Below are 6,000 nucleotides of genomic sequence, written 5' to 3' on the forward strand. Positions count from 1 at the left end.
ATGCACTAAAAATATGCATTATGTAAAAAACCATGGGCAAATTTTAAAATAATAAGAATATATCCATTAATTTAAAAGTGTTTTATTAATTTTAATTTTTATACATTTATTAACAAAATTAGTAAAATAAAAAAAAATGAATACTTGTGAAGTTCATAATATGGCTTTGTTATCTAATTTTTGAACACCATTATTCTGCACCTACAATGAAAATATTTGAAATTTAATATTAGGTATTTCATTTTGAGATATATTAAAATAATATTTACAAAAATTATACTTACTTAAGAAATTACACTGTATTATTAGCGTTTTTTTTTATGTTTTCCAACTTAAAAGATCGGCGATTGTCTACCAATAAGTTTTTGAGCATAGAAAAAGATCTTTCTACGTCTGCTGAAGTAAGGGGTGCATATTTGAAGTACAATAAATCGTTTGCCGTCATATCATCAGGTAGATCTAAATTTACAATATTGTCTTCTTCGCCACTCAAAACTTTGGAAATTTTACGAATTATGTTGTACCCGATATTTTTGTCCAAAACATATTTTAGTTTTTTTTTAATTTCAATTCCGAGATGTCCTTCTAATTTTGTATATGTGTCTTGGATTTCTTCGACTATTTTAAGTCCTTCACTTAATAGAATTCTTTGTTCTTGTAGACGCGTGATCGCTATTGGTAGGCAATCAAAGTTTGATTTGATATAAATCAAGTTAGCCTGTAGTTGTTGGAGTTTGAAAACATTTTTCGATTTTTTTATAGCCACAGCATCGCTTTCGTCAAATGATTCAACTATACGTTTTATAGTTTCAAAATGTGTGCAGTAGTACGACGCAGCAGTTAACCATGTACCCCAGCGAGTGATAACAGGTGATGGGGGTAATGGTAAGTCAGGTGCTTCATTTCTAAAGTATTGTATTCGATATGGACATTTTCGAAATACTTGCTTAACGTTGGCCACTAAATCGTCTACATTTCCAAACTGTGAACGAATTTCTTCGGCCACACGATGTAGACCATGTGCCATACAAGTGAGATGAATCATTTTCGTGTAAAAAGATTGTAAAGTACGAGCGGCCTTTGTCATATATGGTGCGGCGTCAGTCACAAACAACAGGACATTATCGTACTGTATTCCGTCGGGCCATAGTAACAACAGTGATTTATCTAATGCTTTACATATAGTACTATGATTTGCTTTTTCCAGTTGATCAATATTTAATAAAAATATTTCACCAGGAGAATCATGCAAGAGTGTTCCAATTATTGTGCTCATTATATACCTGCCCTCAACATCTGTGGTCTCATCCATCGATATCCATATTTTTTTACCGTTAACTTTGTCTTTAATCTCGTTAACCGTATCGATGTAACATTTGTCAACATATCCTAATCGTAATGTTGATTCTACGGGGGTATCCTTCATAGTATACTTTTCAAGAAACCTTCTAAATTGTGGATTGGATAATTTGTTAAGAGGGATATTGGCCGCTAGCATCGCTTTACATAAATCTAAATTATATTCACTCTTTTTCGATATAGAAGGTACGAGCAGCTGTATTTTTTTGTTTCCTTCCTTTCTTTTGAAACGTTGAACACCTCGTACATGATTATCTGAAGCAATGTGTTGTGAAATACTAAAACGTTTTTCACTGGATACCTTTGTTTCACAAACTTTACAGATCAAAACTTTGTTGTCCGTTGAAAAAATATCAGATCCAAATTCCGACACAAAACCTTGCAATCGGCTTGCAACTATTTTTTTTTCTTTCGGCATTGTTTAAATAAAATAGGAATTACATATTTTTAGTGACGAAATTGGTGTTGGCAGTGGTGTTAATATGAACAGAAAAAAGTTAAGTGGGTGTCAGTATAAAAAAAAATCAAAAGAAAAGGCTGAAAAATTAACTAATGTTCTTAATCGGACCCAAAAGGTTGATGCATATTTTAAACCAATAAAAGAAAATGAGGAACAACAAGTATCTATTTCTAATTTACCCCAACCAAACTTGACTAATGATTCGAATATTATTAATTCACCTAAAAAACAAATATTAGAAAATCAAAACCTAGAATCTGTACCTTTTACTTCTTCTGCCATTCATTGTCAGTCTTTACCTCCCCCCAGTCCCCCCCAAGATGAAATAATTACATGTCTCGAATCATTATCAACTTCTTATTCTACCGATCCTTCAAAGTGGATTATAAATGATGACCTCCGAGATTATTTTGCTGTTAATGGTTTTGAACAAAATAAAAACATTGATTTTTCTAAATCGCTGCGTATGTATAATGATGGGGAAAAACGACCTTCGTGAACTTAGCAGCGCAATGATAACAGACAACTTTTGAAACAGTCTAACAAATTTGTTAGGGAGCTGTTAGAGATTGTTAGACAACTTTCAAAGTTTGTTAGACTTTATTTTTGAAGCTACAATACTTTTTTTTTTTGTACTGCTATCTTCACGGTAGCAGTACAAAAGTTTGTTAGAACTTTTTAAAACAAAGCATTTAGACTTGTTAGACATTGTTAGACAACTTTCAAAGATTGTTAGACTTTTTTATCGGAGCTAAAAATTATTAACTTTTGTACTGCTATCTTCACGGCAGCAGAACAAAAGTTTGTTAGAACTTTATTATCTTGCTCAAACAAAGCATTTAGACTTGTTAGACATTGTTAGACAACTTTCAAAGTTTGTTAGACTTTTTTTTCGACGCTAGAACAATTTCTTTTTTTGCACTGCTATCTTCTCGGTAGCAGCACAAAAGTTTGTTAGCACTTTATAATCTAGCTCAAACAAAGTATCTGGACTTGTTAGACATTGTTAGACAACTTTCAACGTTTGTTAGATTTTTTTTTCGGAGCTAAAAATTATTAACTTTTGTACTGCTCTCTTTTGCGGCAGCAGCCCAAAAGTTTGTTAGAGCTTTATAATTTCAATCAAACAAAGCATCTCGTTTGCTAGACATTGTTAGATGACTTTCAAAGTTTTTTTAGACTTTTTTTCAACGATAAAACACTTTTTTTTTTGCACTGCTATCCTCACGGTAGTAGCACACAAGTGGCCGTTGAAGATTTTCCTAGGATGATTACCGATAATGTCACCTTTTAATATGATTTTAAAAAGCTTATCTAGATACACATATTCATGTAAATATATACTTTAGTAAGTATTTCCCAAAAAAATATCAAAAATGATCCGTTATAATATTATTCAAACGTAAAATTAAATTGAATGCCTACCTATAATTTATATTATTGATACAAATGTAACATGGTTCTCCTTTGACTTTTATAGTTATAATATAATATTATAAATCGTATGAATAATAACCTAACAACGGTAATGCGTATGTATTATTGGCTACCACTAATATAATGAGTAAAAACATTTTAGATGGTTTTTTAGCTAATAGCCAAGAGTCCAAGATACTTCGCAGAATCCCAACAATAATGTGTATTAAAGTCTTGTTTGTCAAAGAATATAATAATTGAAATCCTGATTAAAAATGATAAACTGCAGTACTTATGCAATTTTATTATAATAATATAATAGTTCACAAACACTGCCATAAATAATAATAAAATAAAATAATTTAAAAATAAAATATATTTAATATAGGTACGACGATCAAAGTGCCACCTATCAAAGATAACTGATAACCAATACTTTATTTCAATATGTGCACCTAATAAGTACGTAACAAAAGATACATTTCTATTAGGCATATACTGATCCACGGTTCGTAAAAGTAAAGAGTTGGACAAGTAGCTAGACTATTGTTATACCAAACATTGTTGATAAACATTGAACCCATATTAACTACAATTCAGTTAATAACTGATAAATTCTTAGTAAAAAAAAATAAATAAATAATACAATGTTAATATATTAGAGATAATACTGTTAAATATAATATCTAAAACAATATTTAAGTGACTTTTTTTTTTTATTAAAAGTAATAAGATCTAAAATAATTAAAATCCTAAAATTAAATTCTTAAATTAACCTAAGCGGTAATACGGCCCTGAATTATTAACTACAATTCAGTTAATAGCTGATAAATTCTTTGTAAAAAAAAAATAAAAAAATAATATAATGTTAATATATTAGAGAGAATGAATAGGACAAATAATATAGGTAGGTAACTATATTTAAGTATATTTTAGAAAATCTAGACTAATTTCAGTTTATTATTTTTATTCACGATTTACCTTCGTTTCTAACAGTCCAATACAGTATTGAGAGTTGTTAATTTCTATTTTCTTAAGTAAACATATATGTGCTGTGTACCTACAAAATCGTCTAATATTTTTCATACGGATCTCCATCGTTATTCTGTGAAGGGTAAGTATCTAAATTAACATTTTTTCACTATAGGTACAATAATATTACTATGTAAAATTATTAATGAACATGTTTTTTATTACTTAATACAACGAATATTAATATTATAATGTATTATTGTATACTTATTAAATAATAAGAATAGATTATTATCCAATGATAAATATTGTATAATAATATTAACAAGCTTATTTTATAGTTGTAACTTGTAACCATTTATAAATTATACGAATACTTCAACTAGGTATTTAAAAAACTTTAAAATATTCATTTAATTATAATAATATCGCATTTTTTTTAAATATACCAAATTATACAAATAACATTCTAGTATAATAATAACTATGTATGAATACAACTTTAATGCATGCGATACGTTAAATAATTTATTTATATAAAAATTATTTGCAATTGGTTTTATCAAAACACTGACATGTTTTATTTTCATCCTTTATATTTTTTGAACTGTTTGAACAAAGTCGGGAGGCAAACTTCTTGAAGAACCAATTACTTTAATAACAATAATACCATAAAATATAGGTAATTAATACCTTTAGTTTTATTATAAGCTAATTAGTATTTTTTTTAAATACCAATTGATGCCGACGTTAGGGAAAGACAATTAATGGGACATAACACATAAGTCCAGGGCGTCGTGGTTTTAATAATCATCATAATAACATGAAGCATTTTATACAAATTACAAATCTATAGTTTTATTATTATATATTATAAATGTATAATATTTATATGATTCCTATCACCAGTTATTTATAAAACGATATCTAATTTCAATAAAAACTAAATATTTATTATCGATACGATAATATTCAAGAGTTATATTTAAGCGATACCCGCCGACGCGCGACGGCCGGGTAGGAAAATACTATAAATAATTTTAATTAATTGTTTTCTGTTTTTATTTGGAAAGCCATTTGCGTATAGCAGTAATTGTAGAAGGGACAAAAGCTATATTTCTAAAATATTTGTTTGATTATCTGATATTATGTTCGACATTTGATACTTGGACGTGTAAGAAAAATTTAACGGCAAACAACAAAAGTAAGTTTTCATTCTATGAAATAATTATTCAAATAATTTGAAAATATTATTATTTAAATAAGAATTGATTCAAATAATTTTGAAACATAATGTTAATATAAAATACAAATATGTTGTAGAATGATTTTAATATATAATAGGTACCTACTAGTATAACAGGTGTATAATTATTAATTATTAAAAATTATTCATACATTATTATTAAAATATGATTAGAAAACCATATCTAATTCTAATTTTTTTTTTTAGTTTCTTCTTTGAAATTTAAATGGTTCTATATTTGTTTATTTTGTGTCATTTTAGACTCTGAAGTCTGAATGGAGTGATGAATGTATTGATTTTATTTTACAATAATGTGTGTTTATTTTTTTTTTTTGTCGGTGTACACCATAACTTGTTGAAATAACGCTTCAATTTTAAAGTTCAGAGGTGGTTTATGGTGTTAAATTGAATATCCTTGGTGCATCATACAGGTTAAAATTAGGAAGTTCCCAACTGTTTTCAAATAAATTGGAAAAAAAAAACAAAAAAGTGACGGAAAAACTGAAATCTTTACGCAAAACCGGTTTTCAAAAAAAAAAAAAAAATC

Source organism: Aphis gossypii, unplaced genomic scaffold, assembly GCF_020184175.1.
Source record: "Aphis gossypii isolate Hap1 unplaced genomic scaffold, ASM2018417v2 Contig00367, whole genome shotgun sequence".
Taxonomy (NCBI): domain Eukaryota; kingdom Metazoa; phylum Arthropoda; class Insecta; order Hemiptera; family Aphididae; genus Aphis; species Aphis gossypii.